We start from the raw sequence: 12,807 nt of genomic DNA on the forward strand, positions 1-12,807 counted from the left end.
GCAGGGGGGGTGTTGAGTTGGGGGGGCGGCATGGGGAGAAATGCCAGATATAGGTGATGGGGAGGAAGGCAGCAAATCACACTGCCACATGTATACCTATGCAACAATCTTGCATGTTCTTCACATGTACCCCCAAACCTAAAATGCAGTAAAAAAATACAACGGAAAAAAACCACAACTTTAGCAATATACATCAAGTTTTGATGTCCTATTTTCATTACAATTCACTTCAAAATATTTTCTAATTTCCAATGTAATGTTGTTTGACCTGTGAATTATTTAAGACTTCTGTGATATATTTTCCAAAACATGGGAATTCTCTTGTCAACTTTTGTTCTTAATATCTTATTAATTTTGTTATTTTCACTGTAGTCAGAGGCTTTGTATAATGGAAAACTTTAAAATTTGGTGAAGCTTACTTTATGGTTCAGTATGTGATGAATTTAAGTAAGTGTTTCATATTCAGCTAAAAATGTTTTCTCTAGTAGCATGTTAATTATGTCAAGTTGATTAATGACATACTTTTAAATATTTATGTAGTTATTGATTTCCCTCCCTCTATATGTTCCATTATATAGTAAGAGATGTATACTGAAATTTCCCACTGTAATTGTGAATTTGTATGTTTGTTTGATTTTTTGAGTATTTGCTGAGTATTTTGTGAGGCCACACAATTGGGTGCCTACAAATTTAGAATTCTTTTCTTTCTAATGATTTGATCATCTATAATTATGTAATTTTCTTCTTTTCCTCTGGTAGTGGTTTTTACTTCAGTATTTACTTTGTTTTAAATTAATTATATTCAGTGTTTGAGGCATCCTAACCAGAATGAGTCCATCTTGAATAAAGGCTTAATAAAGCCCGACTTTCTGGGTTACATTTCCATGGTTTGGACACTTTTGGTCACGAGATGTTTATGGTTGAGGGACTGAGTTAATGATGCTTATTAACTAAATAAAGACCCAGAATTTATGAAAATGTCCAAGTACTTTAATAACAAAAAGAATTCTTAATTTAAGAATAGGTTTTGCATTAAATATAATAGTACACTCATAAATTCTTGTTGAAATCAATAGTAACATAGGAAAATAACAACACTAATAGCCTCTCACAAGCTGACTACAAGCCTTTGTAATAATACAGTCTTTTTTTTTTTTTTTTTTTTTTTTAAAGGTGTTTTATTTTTTTTTTTTTTTTTTTTTTGAGAAGGAGTTTCATTCATGTTACCTAGGCTGGAGTGCAATGGCGCGATCTCGGCTCACCGCAACCTCCGCCTCCTGGGTTCAGGCAATTCTCCTGCCTCAGCCTCCTGAGTAGCTGGGATTACAGGCACGCACCACCATGCCCAGCTCATTTTTTGTATTTTTTTAGTAGAGACGGGGTTTCACCATGTTGACCAGGATGGTCTCGATCTCTTGACCTCGTGATCCACCCGCCTCGGCCTCCCAAAGTGCTGGGATTACAGGCTTGAGCCACTGCGCCTGGCCAATACAGTCTTCTTAACAACACATATAAGCAAGCATAATGTTTAAGGTAAGGGTGCTCCTCCTCTTGTTTTCTGAGGATGCCCTCTTCTGTAATAGAGTAGTCTCTAATGAACTATCTTAACTTCACTATACTGAGACTTTTCTTGAATTTTTTCCTGTGTGAGTTCCAAGAACCTGCTCTTGGGGTCTTAGACAAGACCTCTTTTCAGGTGATATTTCATCTGGTGACTTTACCACACCTTAATACCAACTCTCTTTTTCTTCCCTTTACTTTCACATTTCTATATTCTAATATTTAGGGCATGTCTGTGTGTATTTGTGTGTGTGTGTTTGTGTGTTTAATTGGTATATGGTTGCAGTTTTAAAGCCTTTAAACCTGATCTGACAATCATTGCTTTTCTCCTGTTTATTTCTTTAAGTTGAACTATAACTTACATACAGGCGAGGAAAGAAAAGAACTTTTATCTGAGGGAAAAGAACTTTTGTGTGAGAAATGTGAGCCCTTTCAAAATATTAGGAAAAAAGAGGCATTAAAATGAGACATCAATCATGTTCTATTCTGCCCTTTTGATCTCTGTATTAATCTCTTGAAACTGTTTGCTATTGCCACAAGTGTGGATTCGCCTAACAATGCCACACTGTGTGCTATAACCCACACCCTGTAGCTTAACAGTGTATAGCCAATCACTAATCAATGTTATTTCTATAAACCAGTGATAATTCATGACATAATTTGATTAATATATCAGCCTATTCTCTGTTCCTTTTTTTTTTTTTTTTGCCTTTAAAAACCTGCCCGTAACAAAGGTCAGAGTTCACATCGACAGTTACTTAGGTCTGAGTCTTGCAGTCAGCAATCCTTATCTGGCCCAAGTAAACACTTTAAATCACATTTTGTGTGTTGGTCTCTTCCTTTTAGGTTGACACAAGAAATCTCACACCATAACACAGAGCTTAATGAACTTTTGTAAATGCAACCTACTCGTGTTATCAGCACTTGGATAAAGAGACAAAATGTTACTAGTATGTCACCATTATTCTGTTCCCCTTCCAGTCCTTACCCACCCAAGGCACCACAGTGTAAAAGAAGGCATAGGGTGTGCCATTTCATAATTTTCAACTCATACTTGAACTATTTGCAAAGATTCCTCAGGGTTCTCTCTAGGGTTTTCAATTCTTACTGAGTTTTCTCAGAGGCCCCTGCTATGGAAGGTCCCTGTCTCCTCAGCATTGGGAAACTGCAGAAAAGTCCACTCTTCTCTAGTTTTGGCCTATCTTTAGCCATCCAGACTGCACAGCTTCAGACTTCATCAGCTGTCTTGTGAGATAGTGGCCCATGAAGCCTCTGCTTTTGTCATTCCCGTGTCTTTACAAATACTAAAAGCTGGCTGATTTCTCCAGTTCCTGCAATAGCCCTGTTAGGCCAAGTACAGATTCTCAGCCTCTACCCCTGCTTAGAATCAGTAAGAGAAACAAGCTAAAGAGCAGCAGCAAATCCTCAGCTTACCTCTGAAACTTTCTCCTCTCTCTGGAACTTTTGTTTTTCTAGATTTTATGGAAGCAGCTTTCAAAATAATGTGGTTGTATAACACAATGGGTTGTTCTCATTGGAACTATAAGACAGCCATGAAAGATGCCACCTTATAGGAAAGCAGAAGCAAATGCATATTTCATATCTTTGTTCTCTAATTAGAATGTTTACTACATTTAAACTGAACAAAAGAACACACAATTGTATGGTTTTTTAAATTTTGTTTCTTATTTCAACAGTTTTTGGGGTAAAGGTGGTTTTTGGTCATGTAGATGAGCTCTTTAGCAGTGACTTCTGAGATTTTAATGCACTCATCACCCAAGCAGTGTACACTGTACCCAATATGTAGTTTTTTCTCTCTCACCCACACAGCCCTTCCTCTTAAAACCCCAAAGTCCATTAATTCTTATGCCTTTGCAGTCTCATAGCTTAGCTCCCACTTTTAAATGATAACACATAATGTTTGGTTTTATACATAGATACATACAAATAAAATGTATATATATAAATATGTATATATATATATATGCACATACATACATTTTCTTTGTCAGCTTGTTGGCTGATAGACACCTAAGTTGATTCCATATCTTGGCAGTGGCTAATTGTGCTGCTATAAGTGTATGTGCAGGTGTCTTTTTAAAAATATAATGACTTCTTTTCTTTTGGGGAGATACCCAGTAGTGTGACTGCTTGATCCAATGGTAGTTCTATTTTGGTTCTGAAAGGAAACTCCATACTGTTTTCCATAGTGGTTGCACTCATTTACATTTCCACCAGCAGGGTAAAAACCTTCTGTTTTCAACACATCCACGCCAACAACTGTTATTTTTTTCCTTTCTTTCAGGAGTAAGGTGGTATCTTATTGTGGTTTTAATTTGCATTTCCTTGATAATTACTGATGTTGAGCACTGTTTTTTCATATTTGTTGGCCATTTGTGTATCTTCTTTTGAGAAATGTCTATGTCCTTTGCCCACTTTTTGATGGGGTTGTTTTTTGTTTTTGTTTTTTCTCATTCAGAATACTAGTCCTCTGTTAAAGATGCAGTTTGTGAATATTTTCTACCACTCCACGGGTTGTTTGTTAACTCTGGTAATTATTATTTTTGTTGTGCAGAAGCTTTTTAGTTTAATTAGGTCCCATTGATTTATTTTTGTTTTTGTTGCATTTGCTTTTGGAGTCTTAGTCATGAATCTTTTGCCTAAGCCAATGTCAAGAATAGTTTTCCCAATGGTCCTGGAAGTTCATCCCCACTTGAGATGATACTGCAAAGTTCAGTTGGGAGCTTCTTTCACCCTGCAACCCCTCCCTGAGCTCATTGGATGATTTCCCTTAGGGGCTCTGTGAGATACAGTCAGGAAAGGATTTCCTCAGTTTATGCTGGAGACTGGTTATGCCTACAAGGCACTTTCTGCTGCTGCTTCTAATTTTATATTTTATGCTGCTCCCTAAATCTGTTTGAGCTCTGGGTAGGGTTAAGGCCTTCTCCCTTGGACTGGATTTTCAGATTCCCCAGTGAGATGTGTACTTGGAGGCAGACTTTCCTCCTGTCACACTCTGGGAACTGACAATTTTTCACCTGTCTCACTTAGTACAGTGCAACCTACTGCTTCTTTCAAAGGGTCTGTGGATTCTTTCCATTTTCTGTTAAGTTCCTGTGGTGGTTCTGGGGGAAAAATAAAATCACAGTGTGAACCTGTACCCACAATTCTGTCCTTCCAAGTGGGAGAGGTACACGAACACTACCTTCTGTCCATCGTCTTGAGAAATGTAAAACAAAACAAAACACCCCCACACATTTAGTTTTAAATCCCCCATCTTTATATATGCCGTTTGTCCCACCAGTTCAATATACCTTTCTCAGTCTTTGCCTTCTTTTAGATGATTTAAATATTTTTATCATTTTTTTCTCCATTCTAGCTCTATTGGCTCAAAAGATATACACGATTTTACCATGTTAGTGGTTAACCTAGAGATTGCCACATGTACTTTCACTAAATTTTGAAAAATACAAGGTCCCTGACAAGCTTAACCATGTTTAGTCTTCTCTACCAACTTATTATTTCTGTACTTGAATTCTTTTATAATTGAAATCCCTTAATGTTATTATTTTTATATTTTCAAACATGCATATGGATTTTTACAGATATTTATTAATTCCATTGCTTTTCATTGCATCTCTGAGCTGCCATCTGGGATCATTTTCTTTCTGTCTGAATTTTCATCATTAATACATCCATTAGTGCAGGTCTGCTTGATGACAAATTATTGTACTTTTTGTTTGTCTGAAAGTATTCTTATTCCATTTTCAATTTTAAGAGTTGTTTTCACGGAATGTAGGATTTTAGATTGGCAGCTATTGTTTTTCAACAGCTTGAAGATATTTCATTTACTTCTGGCTTCCTGGTTTTTTGTTGAGAAGTTAGATATGAGTCCTATTGCTGCTCTTTTAAAGGAGAGTGTCTTTTTCATTGGTTACTTTTACATTTTTTTTATTTGTCTTTCGTTCTCACAGGTTTGCTAGAATATGCCTAAATAGGGCTCTTTTGCTTTTTGATTGTTGATGTGTGTGTGCATCTTATTTGGGGTTAGTAAAATTTTTGAATTCATTCCTTGGTATCTTGATATCAGTTCAGAAAATTCTCAGCCATTGCCTATATATTACTTTGGTCCATTCATTTGTTCCTTTCTTTCTGGGACCCAACTACAGATAATTTAGAACTTTCACACTTAAGGTATGTCTAATCTGATTTTAAATCTAACCAATGAATTCTGAATTCAAGAGTCTTAGCTATTGAATTTCTTTACTCCAACAATTTCATTTAATCTTTTAAAATAATTTTTATTACCTACCCTAATGCTTAATCCTGTTTTTTAAACTATTTGAACATATGCTTGAACACATTAACTATAGTTATTTTATGCTCTTTTCTGATAATCTCACTGTGTAAATTTTTATGAATCTCTTTCTATAGTCTGCTTTTCCTCTTGGTTTCTACCATCCTGTTTTCTTGTTATTGCTACTTCTTGTGTATTTTTTATTGAATGCCAGAGTTCGTATGTGAAAATTCTAGAGTCAATTTGAGCTTCTGAATAAACTTGTTTTCTTTAGAGCATTTTTACTTTTGCTCTAAGTAGACATTTAGATTGTACGTATGGCACCCTAACTTGTCTCAATCCAGTTCGTACTTGAGGTGACTAAGGTAGGCTCTGGCCCTTGGTGAAGAGAGGCTTTTTTATTTCTAGTTCTCTCATACTCCTATAGTACAGCCTTTAATTGTTCCAAATGTAAGCCTTGAATATTGAAATAGCCCTCTTTGGTATATCCTGAGCTACAATTTTTTTTTTTTTTTCGAGTCAGGATCTCACTGTCATTGCCCAGGTAAGAGTGCAGTGACACAATCACAACTTATTGCAGCCTCGACTTCCCAGGCTCAAGTAATCTTCCACCTCATTTTTTTGACTTTTTGTAGAGACAAGGTATAACCATGCTGCCCAGCCTGGTTTTGAGCCCCTGGATTCAAGCAATCCTCCCACATCAGCCTCCCAAAGTGCTGGGATTACAGGCGTGAGCCACTGTGCTGGGTCTTGAACTACAATTGTTGCTCTTTCAGCTGGAAACTACTTAGCCACTCAACCTCTTAAAAACTCCTTTTAGAATTGACAAATTCTCCAAAAGAAAAAGCAGCATAAGTCCTTGTCTTCTCAATATTAATTCTACTAATTATTTCTGCTGTAAAGATGTCTTTTTCTTCTCTTTTTTGAGAGTGAGGAGGAAAATTAAGTTAATTTAATTGCGGAGGTTTTTTTTTTTTTTAAAGTTGGTTAGGTTAAGAACAATCTGATCCATTATGCCTAACGGTAATTGGTGGCTATTTATGCGTTAAACATCAGAGCTCCTAAATATCTGATACAAACATTGATAGAATTGGAGGGAGAAATTTTAACATAATAGTAGACAACTTCAGTACACAATTTTAAATAATGAATGAGACAACCAGGCAGAAGATCAATTAGAAAATGGAGTACTTGAACAACACTGTAGACTAATTGGACCTGATGGACTTATACAGAACAATGCACAACGACAAAGGAATCAACCTTTTTTTTAAGCACACATGGAACTTTCTCCAGCATAGATCACATGTTAGTCCACAAAACAAGTCTTCACAAATTTCAAAGATGGAAATCAAAGAGAGTATCTTTTGTGATTACAATGGAATGAAACTAGAAATCAATAGCAGAAGGAAAACTGAAAAATTCACAAATATGTGAAAATTAGAAAACTCATTTTTAAATGGCCAGTGGGTCAAAGAAAAGTCACATGGTAAATCACAAAATACCTTAAGACAAGTGAAAACAAAAACACAATAAATCAAAACATGCAGGAGCAAGCAAAAGCAACACTAAGAGCAAAGCTAATAGTGGTTAAATAGTTGCATTTAAAAAGAAAAATCTCAAATCTACAGCTTAACTTTATACCTCAAAGAAACAGAAAAACAAAGAACAAACTAAAACCAAAACAAGCAGGAAAAGGGATATGATAAAAATTAGAGCAAAGTTAAAAAAATAGAGAATAGAAAAACAATAGGAAAAAATTAAAACTAAAAGTTTGTTTTTAAAGAGATCAGCAAAATTGACAAAACCTAAGCTATGTTAGCTAAGAGAAAAAGAAAAGACTCAAACAATTAAAATAAAAAATGAAAGAGAGGACATTATAATTGATGCCACAGAAATAGAAAAGATTATTAGAGAATATAATTGTACAGCAACAAATTGTATAACCTACAAAAATGAATAAATTCCTAGAAACATGCAACCTACTAAGACTAGATCATGAAGAAATGGAAAATCTAAACAGGCCAATAATGAGTAAGGAGGTTGACTCAAAAGCAGACCAAAAAAGAAAATCTCAAGTCCAGGTGGCTTCACTAGACAGTTTTACCAAACATAACATTCAAAGTGTCTCTATAACAAAAAATTTCAATCCTCTTGACATTTTTTCAAAAAAGTTGAAGAAAGAAACATCCCCAATCTCATTCTGTAAGGCCAGCATTGCCTTACTATTAAAGTCAGAGCAAGATATTATAAGAAAAAAAAAGTCAAATCAATATCCCTGATGAATATTGATGTAAAAATCCTCAACAAAATATTAGCAAACCACATTCAACAAATCATTAAATACTTGTATACAATGACCAAGTGGAATTTATTGCTGCAATGCAAGAATGATTTAGCATATGAAAATCTATTAATGTAACATGCTACATTAACAGAATGAAGGACAAAACCACATGATTATGATAAGAAAACTCTCTCAAAGAACTGGAACCTAAAGAAAATGATGGCAACATTATAAAGGTCATATATAAAAAGTCCACTGTTAACATCATACTCAAGGGTGAAAGACTGAAAGCCATTTATCTAAGATGAAGAACATAAAAAGGATCCCCCCTGCCACTTCTGTTTGACGTAGTACTGGAAGCCCTAGCCAGAGTTAACTAAGCAAGAAAAATAAATAAAATCTTCCAAATTGAAAACAAAGAAGGAAAATTATCCTTATTCACAGAGGACATTATCTCACATGCAGAAAATCTAAAATTACACCATAATCCTTTTAAAACTAATACATTCAGCAAAATATTAGGTTACAAAGTCAACATACAAAAATCAGTTGCACTTCTATTCACTAACAATGAACAACTTGAAAAGGAAATTAAGAAAACAATTTCATTTACAATAATGACAAAGAATAAAATAGACATAAACCTAGCCAGGGAAGTAAAAATTTAGTATGCTAATAACCATAAAACATTACTGAAGGAAATTAAAGACAGTTAAATCAAAAGACATCTTGTGTATCTAGATTGGAAGACTTAATATTGTTAATATGCTAGGTGAGGGGCCAAGATGGGCAAATAAAAACAGCTTTGATCTGCAGCTCCCAGGAAGGCCAATGCAGAAGGTGTGCAATTTCTGCATTTCCAAGTGAGGTCTCCAGCTTGTCTCATTCTAGACTGGTTAGGCAGTGGGTGCAACCCATGGAGACTGAGCAGAAGCAGGGTGGGGCATTGCTTCACCTGGGAACTGCGTGGAGCCAGGGGACCTCCCTCTTCCACCCAAGGGAAGGGTGAGAGGGTGCTGTCTGCCCCAGGTACTACACTTTTCCCTTGGATTTTTGCAATCCACAGATAAGTAGAGTCCCTCGTGAGCCTACACCACCAGGACCATGGGTTTCAAGCACAAAAGTAGGCAGCTGTTTGGGCAGAAACTGAGCTACAGGATTTAGTGAGCCAGGGGCTGAAGCCAGGGAGCCAAGAGGTCTTGCTGTGTGGGTCCCACTCTCATGGAACCCAGTAAGCTAAAAACTACTGGCTTGATACTCTCAATGGCAGCACAGCAGTCTGGAGTCAACTTGGGATGATCTAGCTTGGTGGGGGGAGGGGCAACGGTCATTGATGAAGCTTTAGTAGGTGAATTTCCCCTGACAGTGCTAAGGAGACTGGGAGGTTTGGACTGGGCAGAATTCACCACAGCATGACAAAGTAGTTACGGCCAGACTGCTTCTGTAAATTCCTCCTGATTGGGCAGGGCATCTCTGAAGGAAATATAGAAGCCCCAGTCATGGGCTTACAGATAAAACTTTTGTCTTCCTGGGACAGAGCACCTGTGGGGAAGAGTGGCTGTGGTGGCAACTTCAGAGGACTTAGTCTTTCCTGCCTGCTGGCTCTGAAGAAAGTGGCTGATCCTCCCAGGACAACACATCATCTCTGCTAAGGGACAGCCTGCCACCTCAAGTGGATCCCTCACCCCCTTGCCTCCTGACTAGGAGAGACCTCCCAACAAGGGTTGACAGACACCTCATTTGGGAGAGCTCCTGCTAGCATAAGGCTGGTGCCCCCTGAGAAGAAGCTTCCGGAAGAAGGAGCAGGCAGCACTGTTTGCTGTTCTGCAGCCTCCACTGGTGATACCCAGATGAACATCATCTGGAGTGGACCTCCAGCAAACTGCAGCAGACCTACAGAAGAGGGGCCTGACTGCTAGAAGAAAAACTAACAAGCAGAAAGCAACAACAACAAAAGCATCAGTAAAAAGACCCCCACCCCCCAACATAAATCCCATCCATAGATTATCAGCCTCAAAGATCAAAGGCAGATAAATCCATGGAGAAGAGGAAAATCCATTGCAAAAACACTGAAAATTCACAAACCCAGAACATCTCTCCTCCTCCAAATGATTGCAACGCCTCTCCAGCAAAGGCACAAAATTGAATGGAGAATGAGATTTATGAATTGACAGAAGTAGGCTTCAAAGGTGAGTAATAAGAAACTCCTCTGATCTAAAAGAGCATGTTCTATCCCAGTACAAGAATGCTAAGAACCTTGATAAACGGTTACAGGAACACTAACTAGAATAACCAGTTTATAGGAACATAAATGGCCTGATGGAGCTGAAAAACACAGCATGAGAATTTCATGAAGCAAACACAAGTATCAATAGCCAAATTGATCAAGTGGAAGAAAGGATATCAGAGTTTGAAGACCACCTTGCTGAAACAAGACATGCAGACAAGAATAGAGAAAAAAGAATGAAAAGGAATGAACAAAGCCTCCAAGAAATATTGGACTATGTGAAAAACTCTCAATAAACTAGGTATTGGTAGAACATATCTCAACATAATAAGAGCTGTATATGACAAACCCATAGCCAATATCATACTGAATGGTCAAAAGCTGGAAGCATTCCTTAAAGTATAATAAAATAAAGAATAAATAAAAAGAAAATGGGCACAAGATAAGGATGCACTCTTTCACCACTCTTATTCAACATAATATTAGAAGCTCTGGCTAGGGAAATTAGACAAGAGAAAGAAATAAAAGTTATTTAAATAGGAGGAGAGGAAGTCAAATTGTCTCTGTGCTGCAGATGACATGACTCTATATTTAGAAAACCTCATCATCTCAGCCCCAAACTCGTTAAGTTAATACGCAACTTCAGCAAAGTCAGGATACAAAATCAATACACAAAAATCACCAGCATTCCTATACACCAACAATAGACAAGTAGAGAGCCCAATCATGAGTGAACTCCCATTCACAATTGGTACAAATCGAGTAAAATATCAAACGCAATTGCAATAGGAATAACGAGGAATGTAACTGAAAAGGGATGTGAAGGACCTGTTCGAGGAGAACTATAAACCACTGTTCAAGGAAGTAAGAGAAGACACAAACAAATGAAAAAACATTTCATGCTCATGAATAAGAAGAATTAATATTCTGAAAATGGCCTTATTGCCCAAAGTAATTTATAGATTCAATGCCATTCCCATAAAACTACAATTAACTTTCTTCACAGAATTAGGAAACACTGCTTTAAATTTCATATGGAACCAAAAAAGAGCCAAGACAATCCTAAGCAAAAAGAACAAAGATGGAGGCATCACGCTACCTGACTTCAAAGTATACCACAAGGCTACAGTATCCGCAACAGCATGGTATCAGTACCAAGACAGATATATAAACTAGTAGAACAGGACAGAGACCTAGAAATAACACCACACATCTACAACCATCTGATCTTTGACAAACCTGACAAAAACAAGCAATGGGGATAGCATTCCTTATTTAATAAATGGTGTTGGGAAAACTGGCTAGCCATATGCAGAAAACTGAAACTGTACCCCTTCCTTACGACTTATGCAAAATTAACTCAAGATTGATTAAAGACTTAAATGTAAAGCCCCAAACCATAAAAAACCTCGAAGAAAACCTAAGCAATACCATTTAGGACATAGGTATGGGCAAAAACTTCATGACGAAAGTATCAAATGCAATTGCAGCAAAAGCCAAAATTGACAAATGAGATCTAATAAAACTAAAGAGTTCCTGCACAGCAGAAGAAACTAGCATAGAGTGAACAGAATGGGAGAAAATTTTGCAGTCTACCCATTTGACAAAGGTCTAATATCCAGGATCTATAAGAAACTTAAACAAATTTACAAGAGAAAAACAACTCTATAAAAAAGTAGGCAAAGGATATGAACAGAATCTTCTCAAAAGAAGACATTTATGTGGCCAAAAAACATGTGAAAAGAAACTCATCATTACTGATCATTAGAGAAATGCAAATCAAAACCACGATGAGTTACCATCTCACCCCAGCCAGAATGGCAGTTATTAAAAAGTCAGTAAACAATAGATGCTGACAAGGCTGCGGAGAAATAGAAACACTTTTACACTATTGGTGGGAATGTAAATTAGTTCAACCATTGTGGAATACAGTGTGGCAATTTCTCAAGGATCTAGAACCAGGAATGCCATTTGCCCCAGCAATTCTGTTATTTGTACACCCAAAGGAATATAAATCATCCTACTATAAAGACACATGCACACATATGTTTATTGCAGCACTATTTACAATAGAAAAGACATGGAATCAAACCAAATACCCATCAATGATAGACTGGATAAAGAAAATGTGGTACATATACATCATGGAATACTGCATGCAGCCATAAAAAAGAATGAGATCATGTCCTTTTCAGGGACATGGATGAAACTGGAGGCCATCGCCCTCAGGAAACTAACACAGGAACAGAAAAACAAACACCTCATGTTCCCACTCATAACTGGGAGTTGAACAATGAAAACACATGGATACAGAGAGGGGTACAATACACACTGTCTGGTGTGGTGGACAAGGGGTGGGAGAGCATTAGGACAAATACCTAATGCATGTGGGGCTTAAACCATAGATTATGGGTTGAGAGGTACAGCAAACCACCA

Source organism: Cebus imitator, unplaced genomic scaffold (assembly GCF_001604975.1).
Source record: "Cebus imitator isolate Cc_AM_T3 unplaced genomic scaffold, Cebus_imitator-1.0 Scaffold131, whole genome shotgun sequence".
NCBI lineage: Eukaryota > Metazoa > Chordata > Mammalia > Primates > Cebidae > Cebus > Cebus imitator.